Consider the following 20,164-nt stretch of genomic DNA (forward strand, 5'->3'; position numbering starts at 1 on the left):
GCTTCTCTTGGGAGAGAGGCAAATGCCACGTGTCTAGCGCGGCGATGACGACGACATAAGACACATCGGCACTTATGAAAAACATAGCAAGAAGAAGAAGCAGTGACTAGCGCGCGGTATTTTAAAACCGTCCGTTCTTGTTACTGCCTCTGCCAACAAGTGCGTTTGGTTTGTCCCTCGAGCTTTCGACGTCGTGACCAAATAACCCTGCAAATTTAGGAACCAATAAGAATAAGCGTTTATATAAACTCCACAATTAGAATGTGTCATTACTATTACACTTACAAAAGACACACTGGAGAGAGCTACCATCGAAGCATTTTAGGTGTTATCAATACATGAAGGTGAATGCGCAAGCAAACCGCTTGTGACACTAATGCTGTGCAAATGAAATGAAGCTGATGTGGTAGACTGAAAAAAATAAATATCGAAAGTGATCCGCATGCTTGATGACCGGGAAAAGGTACCGCTTGTTCCATGCGAATATGAAATGCAATGTTAACCAATGTAATTGAACAGTGCCTTGTTTTAAATTAGAACATCGAAAAATATACAAAATTATTTATACGAAAACTATCGAAATTAAGAACATCGCGTTTAAAAATATACAACGTGCAGTACATGGTCCAGTCTTAAAGAGAAGACCTATTTGTAGTCGAGAGCCGATTACAACGGATAGATGAAATGGAGGCCCGCAGAATATTTTTATGCATGCATGTCTGCCTAATGAATCCCATCAGCACATTTTTACCATATACTGCAGTCTACTAAATGTTGCACGTCCAATGAATTTAATTCGATTTAAAGAGGGACGACATTGTACATGTGAACGAGCCTTGGTGCTCGCAGCCCTGTTAACGTTCGAGGGTCCATGCTAAAGAAGATACTGTTTTGTTCGCCCAACCTATTACGATCCTAGACGGACGGCACTGCAGTACGGCCTTTTATCTGATACTTCACAACGAGGGCAACAGCATGCCCAGTGCCGAGCAGGTGAGATAACACTCCATGGTCAGGCCGTCGCCTTCTTGCTTGCTTCTGTGAATGTCCATGAACAGTGATCGATGTTCTTCACTGTTATTTCAGGGCACTTAGTAACCACTGCGAAATGGCACGCGAACGACAACTGCAACGCTTGTGCAGGAGCACTTACATTTCGGTTGTCCTTGCTGACTGCGTACATTTGAATAAGTGCTTCAATAGTAGGAGTTGGCAACGGGCAACCAAAGACATCTATTAGAACCCTCCGATTGCCAAGTTTGTATTATCTGACGCTCTGTCATTTCATTAATCTCGAGAAAGACAGACATGACGCGTTTAAACCAGACATGGAAACTGAATCACGCTCGTTATTCGTAGTACTGAAACTTCGCGGAACTAAAATATTTTTACATTCAAACTATAAGCAGTCAACTTCTGAAACAGCAATTTCTGAAACGCTCATTATTTCGAAAAGTTCGTACATGTGGTTCGTCATGCGACTTTGAGATATATGTGTAAAATTCCTGGTAAAGGTACTTCGACTGAATCTCTAAAAAGTACCTTTATATCTGCAGCGGCGGTGTGTTCTTTGTTATTTCCAAAAAATGTTGTTGGTGCTGCTGCTGTCGTTTCCCTGGAGCCATACGCCTAGCATGCTGCTCCAGATCACAGTGGCAACGTATGAAATGACCCCTTAATATACAATGTACACGCACGCGCAGAACATGCCCAAGAAACTGGCACGAGCATGGAGGTTAACAAGTAGCCAGTGCATCTAGAGAGAGTATAGTTATTGTGAAATGGACGAAACAGGTTAATCAGTATTCAAGCAGAGATTGAACATCAGACACCATGTGACGCCGTAAATATTGGACTTTCTTTGATGCATAACCACTCGGTATCTAACACTGGCCCCTTTCTAAAGAAGAAGCTCCCACAGAGAGTTAAGCGGGGAGGACGCGATAGATCTTAGAAAAATACAGATGTATGTTCTTCCGCACCTGAAAAGACAAAACGCCATGTTTCCTGACTGGTACCCGAAGGTTAAATACCCTTGGTGCGAGGGTAGCCCCACTTTACACCACGTATGATGGGGCTGCACTCAAAAGCCACAGGCACTTAACACAGAGTTAAGCATACGGAAAATCCTAAACTCGGAGCAGTGGGGGGCACAAGTGTCCAGCTCGGACCTAGAGGAGCACCTGGTTCCCCTGCATCAGGCCCGGCGGGCGGCTAAAGCCAGCGAGGCCCCGGACTAGCAGACTCCGACCATCTACTCCCCAAACCCTTTTTCCTTTTCAAAGTTACTATCTTTCTTTGATACATAACCGCCCGGTACCTAACACTGGCCCCTCTCTGAAAAAGAAAAGCGGAACTAAACTTTTATAACACTAAGGAGGTGCTCTATTCAAGTTTAGCCTGCATTGTACATGTACAATATGTAACCAGTCGACAGCAAAGTACGTGCACAATTCTCACATTATCAACTTCGAAATTAGTACATATGCATTTGTAAGTTGCTAAAATGTGCATGGGCGGGCCATCAAATGGTGGTTTCAATACCCACGCTTTCCACCTCAGCATGTCTACCACAACTTTGTGCAAACGTTGTAAGGCCCTTCTTAGTAAAGAACAAATACCAATTAAAAAAGAAGTTACTAGCTACCGAATTGACTAGGCTATTCGTGTGTAAAGAGGGCTTGGCGATTGCGCAACCGCCTTGATTGATAGTGCGCTCGTCTCCTGGCCGCCATCTTGGGGTACGAGCAAGTCTATAAACTCCGTGAACAAAGAAAGCGGGACACCACGACAGCACAAAAGCCGCGTCTTGCGCCCAGAGGCAAATCGATAACAGTCATAATGCGGTGGAAAACAGTCCTATCGAAAAGCAAACCACTGTTCACATTATAATTTGGTGCACTGACGTCATCATGGCTGTCATGTGTTGAGGTACTCTCACGGTGAGATGCTGCGACCGCGACGTCACGTGAAGACTATCTATGTATACGAACTGCTTTGCGAATGAAATTCGTCATCTGTGCTTTTCTCCGCTAGTCCCATTGCTCGCCCCGGCAACCACAGCACATCACGTGACCAACAATCAACAATGCAACAGTCGGCCCGCGGGCCGAGCGGGCTCGGTGGTCCGAGCTTCGGGGCCCACGCATGCGCAGTCGGGACGGCTGCGCATGCCTGTGGCGGCTGCGCAAACGCAACATCCAGTGCCCGTCACCCCTTCTGGGACGGTCCAACCATAGCAGAGCAGCGCAGGTCTGCGCTGGATGGCCTGACCATCAACTCCTATGAGGAATGAATCAGTGCCAGATGCAACGAGGCCACGAAATTGGCGCTGGCGCTCCTGCGGTACGCCGACATGATCGAGGTTCTCCCTGACAAATAGGAATATTCTTGATGATGATGACAATGATGATGAGGATGATGATTTATTGGCATTCCCTCCGAAACGAGGCGGAGACAAATAATACCATAGCCTGCTTGACCTAATCAAGTAATCTCAAGGTATTAATCAATCTAATATTTCGTCCATGTCGTCCTTCCTTCGGTCTTCCTTAAAACCTGCGTATTTACCTTGTATATTTACCTATGCCTGTAAAGGATCCGGCTTCATAAATGTCTTCCCTGCTTTTTTTTTCGCCAATACTCTAAACGTTCCTTCCTTATATCTTGCTGCCGGGAACCCAGTACCAGCCTTTTTCTCCCATTCCTTTCTCCATAGTTGGCCCACGAGTCATGCTTTCCGAAATAAAATCCATCATTCATTCATTCAATCATTCATTCATCCTTTCATTCATTCATTTTTTCATTCCCTTTGTAAAAGCAACACTAAAGAGAAAACCGAAGTGCAGCTGTATTAGTAAACCTCACTTCCACAACAGCAAAAAAGCCTCTCTTAACATGAGAAGTCTCTTGGTAAGCGAAAAAAGGCGAAAAACGTAGGACTGGCGACGACGCCGGCTTGAAATTCCCGCAGAAACTTGGCGAGACGCAAGGGCTTTCGACCGCTTCTGTTCGAGCCTAGTTAAATTTAATTGTATTAGCATTTGCAGTGTGCTTCACGCAGTTTCCGAGTGCTATGCATGTCTATCTATCTACGTTTGTATCTGGAATTGTATCTAACCGTTTTTCCGCCTACTTCGGTCAGAAGGTAGTTCATGGTCGGATCTGTAGCACATCGGGCTGGTGTGCTGAGGTAACAGGGCTCGAAGCCAGCCATAGGGCCAACATGGGTCAGTGAGTTTGTGGCAGTGTTTACAGACGTGCCGCTCTTCGACGAACCTCTTCCACAACGACATGGGTCACTGTAAGATGCGGGACTGGGTTGACACCGCTATTCGGAGAAACCCTTTGATGGCCACTTGGAGCACTGGCTATGCTCCATTCAGTCTGTGCTGATCTCCAATGCACCTCTTGGATGCCAGCCACTGAGTAGGTGCCAGTAGGTGTGTGTGCCTATTCAATGAACGTCTTTGACACCAGTTGGGGTAAATAGGCATGTGCCAGTGAGAATGTTCCACTCTAAGAATGACACCGTCGACAGACACATATATATCCGCAAACTGAAAAGTGATCACCAGCTTCGTGACAACATGCGATGAACGCTTGTTATTTCGAAGCTGGGAGGTGGCGGGTTCAAACACCCTGCGGTGTATATTGTGAACCCACTACCGGTGAAACCGTGATTACGTGCAGCTGTACTTCGCCTCTCTGTCTGGAGAGCGTAATTAGCCGCACGGCGAACTAGGCCTGGACCTCATCGGTACAGTGGAGCCTGTTCGACGCGGCGTCACTTTGATTGCGGCTGTAGAGTCGAATCTCGGCAGAACAACGTGCGTGGCATTCGGGTAGGAGAGACTTGGGGTGGGAATAGGTGTTAAGGGTATAGTGCCGCGCAAACGACAAAGTCTCTGTTGAGAAAGAAAACGCGTTCAAATTCACGGCTTGCTGCTCGAGCTGCAACGTCGAACGCAACAACAACGTAATTTGGATAGCTGGTTCTCCCAAGCCCCGCCAGCGATACACAGGCGATGTTTGTATCCAAACGGACCAAATGCAATCTGTTGTGGTGCTTCAGCAAATGAAGGACTGCACCCTTTTCTTTTAATGCGTTAGGATTCTAAGGGCCTTTCACGCATTTCTCAGGTCCTATGTGTGTATACTCGTTTGTTTGTTTTGTACTTAAGCGACGCAGAGCAGGAAAAGCTGGAAATCCGAGCGGCTCACAATCGCGCCAAGCACTGGTGTTCCGGCTGGCTTAGGGACTGCACTGCAGGCATCGAATATACAATTTGGCTGGCCTTGCCCGTGCGCTCTTGCTCTTCATTACAGTTTGTTTCTATCTAACTATCTTCCCACCTACCCTGCTCACTGGGTAGTCAGTGGGCGAATGGTTAGCGCATCTTTAAACAGACCCCTTGAATTTGTCCGATGCTAAACGGACTCCAACCCACATCACAAGAATTCCTCAAGAGCAGCAACCCGACGCAATAGGAGGCTGCACCACAAATGCACCGGGTATGTTCATTTGTGGCGCAGTTACCCTAACCTCGAGGTCAGCATCAGAGCGCCATAGTAAGTGGTAAGTGGTAGTCCTGATAACGAAAGCCACCCACGGACGGTTGTCAAAGGATTTGTGGGCACAGGCTTTCTTTGTATTATTTTACGCCTCACAATAACGAATGTCAAAAGGATTGCAAGATGCGTTACAAGCTGCGTAAGCCGATAGGGCAATTAGGAGGCGTTGACGGCAATGTATTGTATAAAGTTCGCTCTGATAAGAATTTTCCATGCTAACGCAAGCTTTAACCTTTATAACTGTAAGCGAAGAACAAACAGTAGTTATGCAATGCATCAAACGGCGTAGTGCGTTCCTCAACGATCATTGAATACTGTAGCAATGGCGTGTACGGACGGCATACCTCGCCGGTTTGAGTCACATTCTTAGGCCGCTGCAACAAGTTGTACGAAGACACAGCGCAAAAGCAACGCAGGCTGTTGACCTTGCTTCATGCCGCCCACAGCATTGTTATCCTTGAAATAAATAGTGGAGGAAGTATTAATTCGAAATCTGTATTATCTCGCGCGTCAGAACCTGCTCCTTATCGAAGATCGCACAGCCTGTACAAACTCTACGAGGAAAGATATGTATAGAGAAAGAGAAAGGAGAGAAATGTGTTAACAGAAAGTCCGCTTTTCGAACTACACTGAAGGACAGAGCAGAGCAGACAGAGAGTGAGTGAGTGAGTGAGTGAGTGAGTGAGTGAGTGAGTGAGTGAGTGAGTGAGTGAGTGAGTGAGTGAGTGAGTGAGTGAGTGAGTGAGTGAGTGAGTGAGTGAGTGAGTGAGTGAGTGCGTGCGTGCGTGCGTGCGTGCGTGCGTGTGTGAGTGAGTGAGTGTGCTGGGGGGGGGGGGGGTGCGTGCGTGCGTGTATGTGTGCGTGCGTGCGTGTGTGTGTAAAGAAAGGTGTAACGCACGCAACACATGCGCTGCCCTTCCACCGCCAACCAAGCGCAGGGCGTTCGCCCTCCCGTTAATCAATACGGTGCAATCAGGTGACGTCACATATGTCATAAGGTTGTCCTATTCACAATCTTATATTTTTAAGATGTACAGGATGATGCTTTGTACATTTCCTAATCCCTACCCAAAATTTGAGTCATTCGAGTCATCGCCTAAGCGCACAATCATTGATGTTGTTCTTTTTTGTTGAAATAACTAGCTCAAAGCATATGAACAAGTTTGTCGTTAGCTCTAGCCTCCGAGCATTAAGTAAATTAAAAGAAAATTGGAAGGTGGTTGAACCTGTAGTTGAAGTCTTCCTGGACGAATGTGTTCTCGAATTACCTCTAGAATGACCTGTCGTCTATGTCTCTAGAATGGCCTCTAGAATGACTTCTATGGAGATTTGAGGCTAATATAGATTCGGAGTCACTGCGCATGGCACTGCATCGCAACATCCACCTCGCGTAAGGGAAGCAAGAGAAGCGTTGGACTGCTTCAATTTTTTTCTTTGGTGGCGCAACCTTCGGGATCTGCCCACATTTTGAGACTGCGCATACCGACGGAAACATAACCACGAGATCGGGTTTAGCCTGCACAACCTTCGGGATCGGCCCACATTTTGAGACTGCGCATACCCACGGAAACGTAACCACGGATCGGCTTTAGTCTCCACGCGATATGTCCACGTTTTAAGACTGCGCATACCCACGAGATCGGCTTTAGTCTACACAAATTACAGGATCAGCCCACATTTTAACACAGCGTATACCCACGGGATCGGCTTTAGTGTTCGCTGCCTTCGGGATCGGCCCACAGTTTGACACTGCACATATTCACGGAAACATACCCGCGGGATTGGCTTAAGCCCGCACAACCCTCGGGATTGGCCAACATTTTGAGGTTGCAATATCTCTGAGATCGGACCACGAAAAAAAGGCTAGAAACTGACATAACTGATAAGGAAAAGTGGCGGTGATTCGGCAACGATGACATTGTCATCAAAAAACAAAAAAAAACATTCGTTCGCCATCACGCCATCACCAACCAAACGCGCAGCACGTCGAACATGCAGTAAAACATGACAGTTTCTTTAGTATAAAGTGGTCGTGTGTAGCAATTACTCAGTGCGCGCGGAATTGAGATGAAGGCGCACTGAGTGTACAAGGAGTTTAATTTAACCGCAGCTTAATGTTCCTTCCAACACCGAAGAGAAATGGCAAGAACAAGTCGCGTACACAAATGTCTATACAATGGCTGAAGGCGACAAAGCATCGCCTCCCTGGAGCTTCTACTGGTGGTGTTAAACCATCAATGGCACCCCGTGCCCGCTTGTTCATTTATTTAGCCCTGTAAATTCAAAGCCCTGTTAATTCCAAAAATTATGTTGCGGAACGTAATCTTTAAATGGCAACTGCAGGGAAGACAGAGAAGCTTCTGTCGAATTGTTTAATTCTCCGATGCGACGTATGGGCTAACAACGGTAGGTGCTCATGGGTGCATCTTATTTTCATAATTCAGAAGAGCGGCGAGTTGGCCAAGTTGGTTAAGGTTGATAATTAGCGGCAGCGCAAACGATAAGGACGAAGCGACACGACAAACAGGGCAATTCTATCAGTCTAATATCAAGTGCAACTTTATTTTTTCCCACCGTTGTTTGTTCTTATAGCCGAGTCGACCAAAGTGAAAATTATGTGTCGTTTTACCGAGGAAGTGAAAGAAGCACTGGAGGCTAGTTTCGACCACACCATCAGTCGAAGTTTCATTTCTCCATATTTCGTAACTGCCGAAAATTGTCATATCTCACCAAAATTAAAGTTCAGGCGTCATTTCAGACATTGCATGGAATTGTTAGTAGAAGAATTCCAACGGAACTGTTTACGAGCGTGTAGAAAAAAACTGTCGATCAAATTGATCGATTTCTTAAGTCTCGGCTAGGAAAGAGTCAAGACGTATTGATATCGTTTTAGGCATTTATACTTTGCCGTTCAACGTGCATCTCGGTCTTATCAGCAACTCTGACAGTGTTCCTCTTACTCGTAGCTACACTACGCACTGCGGAAAGCGCGAAGAGCAAGTTTCGCGGTTTCGGTACATGCGGCAGTGAAAAATAAATTGACTGTGAAGGCGTTTATTAGGCACCAGCCTTTTGGACCGACCGTTAGTTGAAGCGTTTGGTAAGGCCATTGGTTTGGGGGTGGTACGCCGCGGTTGTGCGATGAACAACGTGGCACTCCTTGAGAATGGCTTCAACGACCTCGGACAGGAAGACACGTCCGCGATCACTAAGCCGTTCCTGGGGTGGCCCATGTCGCAGGATGAATCGTCGAAGTAATAAGGAGGCAACATCGCGCGCTGTAGCTGCCGGTAGGGCGGCAGTTTCGGCGTAGGTGGTCAACTGCCACAATGGCCCAGCGATTTCCAGCCGACGTCAGTGGAAGGAGCCCATACAAATCGATGCCGACGCGTCCAAACAGCTGGGTAGGGCAAGGTAAAGGTTGCAGACCGGCCGGCGAGAGGCGGGGCGAAGATTTCCGGCGGTGGCAATCGGGACAAGAGCGAACGAACTTGAGAACGTAGCTGTACGTACATCCCGCGCCAGTAATACCGCTGTTGAAGACGCTCGTAAGTCTTGAAAACGCCGCAGTGCGCACACTGTGGATCAGTGTGGAAAGCTGCGCATACTTCGGAACGCAGACTGCGGGGTACCACTAACAACCACTGGCATCCGTCGGGGTTATAATTGCGTCGGTGAAGCAGGTTGTCGCGAATGGCAAAGTGGCGTGCTTGGCGACGCAACATGCGAGTGCTTGGTTCGGCCGACGAACCAGAAAGCAAGTCTAGAGGGAGGCAATCCAATGGTCCATGCGCTGCTCAGAAGCGATGGTGTTAAGGTCGAGCGAAGAAACAATCTCGGATAGGGAAGAGCAGGTATTGTCAGGCAACGGAGAGCGCGAGAGGGCGTCGGCGTCAGAATGCTGGCGTCCGGTGCGGTACAGCACGCGGATATCGTAGTCCTGCAAGCGAAGTGCCCATCGAGCAAGACGGCCAGAAGGGTCCTTCAAGGACGACAGCCAACATAGTGCATGGTGGTCCATGACGACGTCAAATGGACGGCCATATAAATAAGGTCGGAACTTAGTCAGAGCCCAGATGATGGCTAAAAATTCTTTTTCTGTCACACTATAATTTGCCTCAGCTTTCGTAAGCGTGCGACTTGCATAGGCGACGACATATTCAGGAAACCATTGTTTGCGTTGGGCAAGAACAGCGCCGAGGCCAACCCCGCTGGCATCTGTATGCACCTCAGTAGGAGCTGTCGGATCGTAGTGGTGCAAAATTGGCGGGAGGTAAGCAGATGACGCAGCTTTGTGAAGGCCTCGTCGCACTGGGACGACCACGAAGTGAGGGGCCCGTTGTGAGCAAGCAGTTTCGTCAGGGGTGAGATGATGGCGGCGAAATTGCAAATAAAGCGTCTGAAGTAAAAACACAGACCTATGAAACTGCGCAATTCTTTGACAGATGTTGGCTTCGGGAATTCAGCGACATCCCGAAGCTTGGCTGGATCGGGGAGTATCCCATCCTTGGATACGACGTAACCGAGGATCGTCAGCTGCCGAGCCGCAAATCGGCACTTATTGAGGTTTAGTTGTAGGCGGGCGTTTGTTAAGCACGTCAAGACACACCGTAGGCGTTGAAGGTGCGTTGTGAAGTCCGGCGCAAAAACAACAACGTCATCAAGATAGCACAAGCATGTGTGCCACTTCAAGCCACGCAAAACGGTGTCCATCATGCGCTCAAATGTGGCGGGTGCATTACAAAGCCCAAAAGGCATTACGTTAAATTCGTATAAGCCGTCGGGTGTTACAAAAGCTGTCTTTGGCCGATCGGCGTCAGCCATGGGTACTTGCCAATACCCTGAGCACAGATCTAAAGATGAAAATAATTCTGCGCCTTGTAGACTGTGAATGGCGTCGTCCATGCGCGGGAGAGCGCAGACGTCCTTGTGTGTGATCTTGTTTAGGCGCCGGTAGTCGACACAGAACCGCACAGAACCATCTTTCTTCGTAACGAGGACCACAGGGGATGCCCATGGACTATTGGAAGGTCGTATCACCTCGCGGCGAAGCATATATGTCGTCGACTTGTTCGTTGATTACACGACGCTCTGCAGGAGATACACGATACGGGCGTTGCCGCAATGGCGGTTGCGAGCCAGTGTCGATGCGATGAGTAACAGCTTATGTCCGGCCTAGGGAAGATTGCCGACATCGAAAGAAGAACGAAATTTTTCCAAGAGGCACACAAGTTGAGATCGCTGGACCGGCGTAAGGTCATCGGCAATGGAAGAATCAAACACATCACTGGACGGTCCCTCACAGGTATAAATAGCGGTGAGCGCATTAGAACTAGCGCAGTAATTGTCATCGGGCACGTCCATAACTTGCATGTCTTCAATCGCTTCGACATTGCCTAGACATTCCCATCGGAACAGCATGACAGGGTATGGGAACGGGTTGCAAACGAAAATGGTGCTGTAGCCCTGCTTGATGTCCACTGTCGCAAAAGGTAGCAGCAGGCCTGTCCGAGTAAGGAAGCGGTCAGATGGAGACAGCAGCGCAACAGCCTCTGAGATTCCGCTGCAGTACATGGGCACGACTGTTGACGGGCGGGGAGGAACGTGGGTGTCGTCGTGGACAATTAGCTTGCTCGACAGGGAAGTATTGTCGGTGATCGGGAAGTCTAACAGTGGCGAGAGTTCCATCTCGGCCCGTGCGCAATTGATAACGGCATTGTGGCGCGAGAGGAAATCCCAACCGAGGATAACGTCGTGAGAACACAAGGTGATGATTATGAATTCTATGCCGTACAGAACGTCGTCTATAACAACACGAGCAGTGCAAGCCGCTAAGGGGTGGATATGCTGAGCACTGGCTGTGCGGAGGGACAGTCCAGAAAGGGGCGACGTGACTTTCCGAAGTAGGCGGCAAAGCTTAGCGTCCATAACACATACGGCGGCTCCAGTATCCACGAGTGCAGATGCGCGAACACCGTCAACAAACACTTCGATCACATTTGAAGGACTGCGTTGAGGACTTTCACGTTTCGACGGCGCCGCAGCCCTTGCCTCTTGGACTGCGACGATTAGTTTTCCTCGTCCAAAGTTACGGGACGGGGTCGCATCGGCGACACTGAGCGATGGCGTGGAGATGGTGAACGGCGGGTAGTTGGCGTCGGGCGCGAAGTCGGTGACATAGCCGAACGGGGTTCGTAATATGGACGGTTGAACTGGCTAGTCACGGATGATGCGGCGCTAGGCGGCTGAGTGCGATAACAATAACGAGCGACGTGACCGGCATGGCCGCACGCAAAGCATATCGGCCGGTTGTCGGAAGTACGCCATCGGTGCGCTGGGGCAGGTCCCATCCATGTAAGAGGTCGCATTGTACTGGGTGGATGCTGGTATGACGGCATGGCGGGCTGCGGTCGGGGCCTAGCCGCAACGTTGCCATAACGGAGAGGCACACTCGGAGAGAGTGGTTGAGACCTCGTGACGACTTCAGCGTAGCTGAGTGGTGCAGCCGTCGGAACATGTGGGGGTGTCGCGACGACATCGGCGTAGCTTAGTGGAGCGGCCTCAGGACGATGGTGATGCTGGTCTGGCAAGACCTCGGCGATTTCCTGCTCGATCGCGCGACGGAGCGTGGGCATAACATTCGTTGCGGGCTGTTGCACATGCGGTGGCTGAGCGAAGGTTAGCAAGGAGAGCTGGCGTGCAACTTCCTCCCGAACGAACACTTTCACTTCTGTCAGCAGTGCTGTCTGGTCGGAGATGGTGGCCATACCAGCAATGTGTCCGTCACGCGATGAAGGGCGACGTGTCAAGGAGCGCTACTTTCGGAGCTCCTCGTAGCTTTGGCATAGAGTGATGATGTCGGTCACGGACTGAGGATTCTTCGCAAGAAGCATGTTGAACGCATCGTCTTCAATCCCTTTCATGACATTTATTATTTTGTCGGATTCCGACATCGTCGCGTTGACTCGTCTGCACAAGTCTAGAACATCTTCGATGTAGCTGGTAAATGATTCACCCGGCTGCTGTGCACGTTCTCGCAAACGCGATTCCGCTCGGAACTTGCGCACCGCAGGGTGACCAAACACCGCCACCAAAGAAGTCTTGAACGAGGACCACGTCGGAAAATCGGTCTCATGGTTGCTGTACCAGAGACTGGCGACACCCGCGAGATAGAAGATAACATTGCTTAGCTTTGCGGGGTCGTCCCATTTGTTGTGACAGCTGACCCTCTCATACGTTGCCAGCCAATCCTCAACGTCGGTTTCATCCGCACCGCTGAAGATAGCAGGGTCCCTGTGGCGAGGCACACCAGAGCACATGACAGACTGAGGAGGCGCTTGCTGGGATTGGGTAGGTGCCACTTGCTGGGACGCGTGTTCTGGCATGGTTGAGCGAAGGGTACGGGATCGAAGCTCCAGGATTCACGCTGAAGGCAGAAGCACTCACCACCAGTTGTAAAGGCGTTTATTAGGCACCAGCCTTTTGGACCGACCGTTAGTTCAAGGCCCGAGATCTCAGCACGAGCGGCGTTTCTCGAGGAGAGCGCTGGAGGGATCGACCCACTAGAAAGGGCTAGAGAGCATGACCCACTATGGCGTTCGTATCCTTCGCTACATGACAATCACTTAAGTATCCTTAAGGCTCATTCACAGCGGCGACTTGAGGAGGTCGCGCGACCATTTGCGACTCGCGACCAAAAAGCGACCGAAGGCGACTGATGTTCACACTGACAAATTCTACCGATGAGTCGCTAAACCTAAACGTCACACGATATGCCGTTCACGTCTGCTTGAAAGGTCATCGCCGCGCAAAATAACCGTCAGCGTATACGGACGTCCTGTTCCTTCGCATCTGATTGGTTCAGCTGTTCTGCGACTGCGGTCGCGCGACTGAAAAATTGAGCAGTGAGCGACTGGCCCGAAATGGCCGCTTTTCAAGAAAAGCGACCATTTGCGACCATTTTCGACTGGTCGCCTTGCGACAAACTTGGTCGCACGAACACTGTCAGTCGCCGGTGTGAATGAGCCTTACGTGGTTTGAATGCGAAAGCGTCATAACTTCTCTAATTAACTGGTTACCTCCGTGACACGTGACGCCGTACGTTGTCACATGTCCTTCACAACTCTACCTGTGTCCACCTTAATCCACCTTGCTCTGATTTGTACGAACCTTAATCCACCCTAATCCCCCCGCTCTAATTTGTACCAAACTTAATCCACCTCAATTCAGTGCGCGCTAATTTGTACCCACTTCAATCCACACAAATCCAATCCAGTTTAATTCACCTTTATTAACTTTACTCCGTCTTAGGTCACCTTACCCCGACTTGCTCTAAGTTTAATTCTCTATTACCACTGACTTCATACAAGACGCTGATGATATCGCTGGTGATGATCATTGGTACCACTTATTGCCGATAACGGCAGCTTTTCTGCCTCATAGGACATACCTATGAAGCTTCCGCATTAATAAGAAATAGTTCTTGCAGTTGGCGCCAATGAAAGTCCCACATAAAAAGGTACCCGATACCCGTGTCAAAAAGGCTCATTTACCCGACTCTGAATCAAGCGCTGCTACGCATCGTTTCAAACCGTGTCTGCGATCACGCTTTACTCGAGCAAGAAATGCTTCACACCAATCGATGTCCAGGGGGATCGAAATAGCCCACGTGGCTGTAGTCCAGTTTGTGTTCTTCCATTTTTTAATAAGGTTATTGAAAAAATTATCGAAAAGCGTCTAACAAAGTATTTAAATAAATTTAGTATTCTTTCGCCCCATCAATTTGGCTTTCGTTCTGGTTTTTCAACTAATCTAGCACTTATAGCTCTTACTGATTACCTCAAAAAAGCAATTGATGAAGGTAAATTTGCAGACTCCATATTTGTTGACCTATCTAAGGCCTTCGACACTATTGATCACGCAATTCTTTGCGCTAAGCTTGAAGCCATTGGAATAACAGGTCCGCCACTACTTCTAATCCGCAGTTACTTACAAGAAAGAAAACAAGTCGTTAACATTTCTGGGTACTACTCTAAAGAAGCTACTACTAATATAGGTGTACCGCAGGGGTCCATATTAGGTCCCCTACTTTTTCTAATTTATATTAATGATCTGCCTAGTTGCCTCTCCTCATCGAAGTGCATTCTGTACGCTGATGACACTACTATATTTAATTCTAACAATTGTGTAAAAACACTAACAAGTAAATTAAACGAAGATCTTCTGTCAATCTCCGCGTGGTGTGACCAGAATAAGCTGCAGATTAACCATAATAAGACCAATTTTGTCGTCTTTACCTCGCATCAGAGATCGCCTGACCACCTTCAATCCATTTCCATCAACAATCACCTAATCAATGCAGTTCATCATTGCTCCTATTTAGGTGTGGAATTCGATCGCCACCTTAAATTTCACCTTCACATAGCTAACGTAAAAAAGAAAATGGCATATGGAATACGCGCTCTAATTAAAGCACGACCTTATTTCTCATTTTCTACTCTAATGTCGCTGTATTATGCTTTCGTTCATTCTCATATCAGCTATAACATTGAATCATGGGGAAACACTTATAGCAGTCACATAATGTCATTGGAAGTCATTCAAAATCGAGCCATTCGTCTAACAACATTTTCATCTCGTAGCATCAACGCTAGTGAGTTATTACATGCTCATAACATTTTGAATGTGACTGATCTTGTTAAATACAACCTCGCCTTTTTTATTTTTAGGGCAATAAACAATAATCTTCCAGTAACCATCATACCAACGACGTCTCTTATTAATATAAATAATACTAGATTTGCAGAGAATATGAACTTTATTTTACCCAGCGTTCGCACCGACTACGGCAAGCAGTCATTACACTTTTCAGCTTTATCCCTCTGGAACACATTACCATTTCCTTTAAAATTGTTGAAATCTCACAGGTTTCATACAGAACTTAAGCGCTTTCTTTTAGCTTTATCCGACTCCCATTTTTCAGTGTAGTATGTTTTTTCTTTCTTTTTTTTAACTTTAACTGTGTTTCTATATTTATTTCCTGCATTCTTTTCATCGCCTTGGAAAAGCACCCTTTTCTAGTTCTCCCTGTTATTGGGTGATCTGCAACCTTGTTCTTATGCATTAACTGCTGCATTTTTTGTATTTATGCCTTGTCTTTAAAAAAAACTGTATTATCGTAAACTTTACATGTTGCCATTGTTTGTTTGTATTAATAATTCTTGTCATCATGCATAGGAAGTCCCATTTCAGTTTTAACTACGGGACCTCCTCCTGCATATACTTACCATGTAATTAACCCCGTTTTTTATATTGAAGAAACTGATTCTGATCCTGAGTAGAGAAAAGGCATGCGTTATTGAGAACCATGGGTGGCAACGTTCGACTCGTTTTAAGTCAGAGTGAACAAGACACTACACTACCGACGCTGAAGTGGCAAAAAAGAAAAAAAATCACGTCGTAGCTAAAACTTGCGGTGAATGAGGTAATCATTTGATTTCAGCGGTGCACACAGCATTATGCGACGCCTTTTTTTTAACTTCCGGTATGTAGGAACGGTTACCTCTCAAAGTCAGTTGTCACCAGTGTGAGTGAATTTGTCACGCTTTATCCTGAGCAAGGATGTCGTTTCGGAGCTGTCGTTCCTGTTCACGTCGTTATACTTAGCTTGTTGTCGTTCTTCCAGTTCGGTATTGCAAAAAGTACTTCAGCAAGACGGAAATTGGGTGAATTTGTATCCCAAAAGTGCTTTCCCGATTTCCCAAACTCAAGAAAGCTTATGCAGCCGAAAACCTTATCCCCCGGGCATACCTTTTATTTTTCCTTTTTTTTCTGAATTGATCTAGTGTGTGATGGAGCGGCTTTATTGAATTCCAACAAACCTTTAATGTCCCCAAAATACACAAGATACAAAATACAAACACATCGATCACTTTGATGTGCCACGATTGCGACCGATTGCTTAGTCAACGCGTGCGTTCCGTCGCCGGGTGGACCATTTATAGTAGGAATCGATGACGTGACGGCGACTGACCAATCGGTTGCGCGGAGGCGAAGGTAAAAGGGCCCCGGTGCCTTCCAAGTCCCTGTGATGTTATTTCGACAAGGCCAAGCACGTCGGGTCATGTAATTCGGCACGTTTTAACGCTAAATAATAGTCATCATAAATCTTGAAAAATAGTTTGTCGTTATGCGCAAGTTATCGGCAGTAAGGTGGAAAGCTGGGCGAGTTGTAATTCATGCATTCTTTGTATCGGCGCGAAAATCTCTACAGTATGCTCGAGAAAACAAGCACTCGGCATACATGCTCTTCCTGGACATTCAGCAAGCTGTCAATTCGGTTCCCCATAAGGCGATTATTATCGCCCTTGTGAATGCGGTAACTTCGGGTCGACTGCTTCATTTCGTGCGTAACTTTCTATCTGAGCGCCACATGAAAGTGCGTGTTGGAAGAGCAACAAGTGATCCTCGCTCTTGTTAAGTGCGGTGTAACGCAAAGCAGCGTCTTGTCGCCGCTTCTCTTCAACAGCGTACTTGCTGGACTTCCAAGCCGATTGCCTCAGGAACCTGTCTTTCCAATATGATGGCAATCTATGCTGATGACGTTGCACTGTGGAGCAGCGGTCCTTCGCACCGTGGTCCACGTCTTCGTCAAATCTTTCAGAGAACTCTGAATGCGACATTCAGAGTACTTGGAGGACGTTAGTCTGCAGATTTCACCAACTAAGTCAGCCGCAATTGCGTATCATCGAAGGCAACGGGCTCGTCGAAGCTTGAGCCGGGTGTACCTCGGAGAGACACCAGTACAATGGGTACAACACCACCTTTACCTGGGCGTAAATATCGCCTCTCTTGGCGCCCTGCCATTACTTCTGTGCGGTGAAAATCCCGGTCGCTGCTCAAGTATGCGGCCGCCTTGACTGCTAGGGGCGCTGGCAGCGAGCGACCAGACGACAGTACTTCAAGTATACCAATCATCTGTCCTCTCTGGCGTGATGTATGCCTTGCCAATCGTGAACGTTCCACAAAATGTGATGTCTCAATTGGAAAGGGACCATCGTGTTGCCCTCCGAGTCATGCTTGGCTTACCTCGTGGGGCGCAATCTGTTCCACTACTCACAGAAGCGCACCAGTTGCCCCTGAGTTTGCAAGCAGACCAGAGAGCGCTACACCATATCGAGCATTTGCACCGAGAATCAGACGGCCAAGCACTGATTAATCGGCTGATTCAGCGCCCGTTCTCTCGTATGGGGAAAATGGCGTCATTGTTTGTGGACATTACTGGCAGTTCAGAAGACACTACTTAATTCACAACTCCGAAGAGGCGCAACAAATGTTTCTTCCCCATGTATCTGTCAGTTCAATAAATACATAAAAAGTCTACCCAGCCTGTTTCGGCACTATTTCAATTGGCCCAGTCTCACCTATTTGAAAAATTTGGAGGTTATACTATTGTATTCACGGACGCATCTGTACACAGCGATGTCCAAGGCGCTTCAGCAGCTTTCGTTCGCCCTTCGACTGGCATCAGACGGGTGTTTAGAATACTACATCCAGCCTCGTGAACAACTGCAGAACTGTCAGTGATTTATGTTGCCCTGAAGTACGTACACTAAGAATTAAATGCTTTGAAGGTCGTCATTCTTGCAGACTCCCGTGCTGCCCTCAGCAGACTGAGACAAGATGCCGATAGCCCAATTTTGTGCAGTATTCAAGAAACGTCCAACAAAATTACTGCCTGTGGAGTGTCCCTCATTGCCCAGTGAATTCCCTCGCACGTGGGCATAGCTGGAAATGAAGAGGCTGATCGCTTCGCTCCAAGTTGTGCCCACCGCGAATATGACTGCCCTGACATTTCCTGCATGTTTGAAAATGCTCGTCTTCTGATACGCCGACACCTTCTAAAGCAGCACCCAGACAGGCATGTTGCAGACGGATTGTTCCCTGCCCGTGTTCGTGGTCGAGGCTTGCCCCGTCGTGCTAGAGCACTGTCATATAAGTTAAGGGTTGGGCCTGTGTTGATGCGTGAAAGCCTGTACGGATAAGGACGTGTGGACAGCCCGTCGTGTACGTTTTGTGGCTCCTGTGAGACACTTGAACATCTCGTTTTAGAATGTCCCGCATTCGTTGCGCAGCGCGCTTTGCTAATGAAGGAATATGGACTTATTGGTCTGCAAGGTGCGACCCTTGACGATTGCCTATTTCCAAGGGGGTGCGCTTCCCGACGTGACCAGGCCCATCGAGCCCTGCTACCTTTTCTTAAGGACACTCACTTGGCCTCCCGTTTATAGGCATTATTTGTATTTTGTTTTGTCCTGTATGTGTCTCCGTCATTACTTTATTTCCCTTGTTCTTTCATAATATTTTCATTTCGTCTATTTCCTACTCCTGAAAGAGTAGGCAGGCGTTGGGCCCCTATCGGTGGCAGTTGTCAGCTTGTTCCCTCCCTATTTCCTTCGTGTCCTTGTGTTATGTGTGTACAAACCAAATAATAATAATAAAATGATGGCAAAATGAAAAATCCGCGGACAAGGAACGCGCGGATAACAGAGGCTTCCGAGAACTAGGTTGACGTGGCGTCGCAGTGATGCCCTCTCCCCTCACGCAACGCCTGGCGCTCTAGTGCAACAGGAGGCGTCCTCTTTCACCCGCTCTGCTCTGTCGAGGAGCGCTCGTGACGTGGCGTCGCAGCCAATGGCAATTTATGTGCTGTTTTTCGCTTGTCCAGGCGACAGACGCCGGTTTTACCGAATTTACACAGGACAGCGCTAGTCTTGTGTTCTTCCCTTTTTGCGTTGCCCTCGTTTTCCGCGCTCATCTAAACAATGCGCAAGCTCTCGCTTACAGTAGAAACATCAACCTAAGGCTGGTTCGGGCTGGATTGTACAACACTGCTCAGAACTCTCTTAGATTCGTTGTGTGCTTCGAAAAATTTACATAGAATCTTCTAGCGCTGCTCAGCGGCTGCGGTCGTCTTGGCGCCATTATGGTAAATGCGACTACGCTGCGGCGACATGGACTGCTGCGGAAGGCGGCCCAACGTGAACTGATGAGGCAAGGAAACCACTGCAGGTGGCGGCGCCAGGAGCGCTGATGACGTTCCGATCTGAGCCACGGCGGCTCCACAGTGCTGGTGAACTAAAGGTGTGCCTAGTGCATGCCTGATTGCATACGTCACGTGGCCACAGAGACGCTCTCGTGCCACTGCTCGCGCGTTCGTCGTCGTCTTCTTCCACCGCTGTCTTGAAAGCGATCGTCTAATGCGAAGGACGGACGGAAGCTCGGACTGTTCTCGCGTTGGGTTCTCGCTATGGTTACCCAAAGTTGCACTCAATGTGGCCTAAAGGCTACATTGACTTCAGCTGCTTACAACAAATGTGAAACGTGCACACAAGCACGATTAATGTGAAGATGAAGTCGTTTATGATACGCCGCTGTCATGCGGTCGAAGATACCACATCGGACAAGAAGGAATGTGCCTGAACACCAGCCTCAGAGACAACCGAAACGTATTGCCAGCAGTAATAATGCCACGTGTCTAGCGCGGCGATGACGACAACATAAGACACATCGATACTTATGAAAAACAAGC

The sequence above is a fragment of the Dermacentor silvarum genome, chromosome 10 (genome assembly GCF_013339745.2).
Source record: "Dermacentor silvarum isolate Dsil-2018 chromosome 10, BIME_Dsil_1.4, whole genome shotgun sequence".
In the NCBI taxonomy this organism is placed as follows: domain Eukaryota; kingdom Metazoa; phylum Arthropoda; class Arachnida; order Ixodida; family Ixodidae; genus Dermacentor; species Dermacentor silvarum.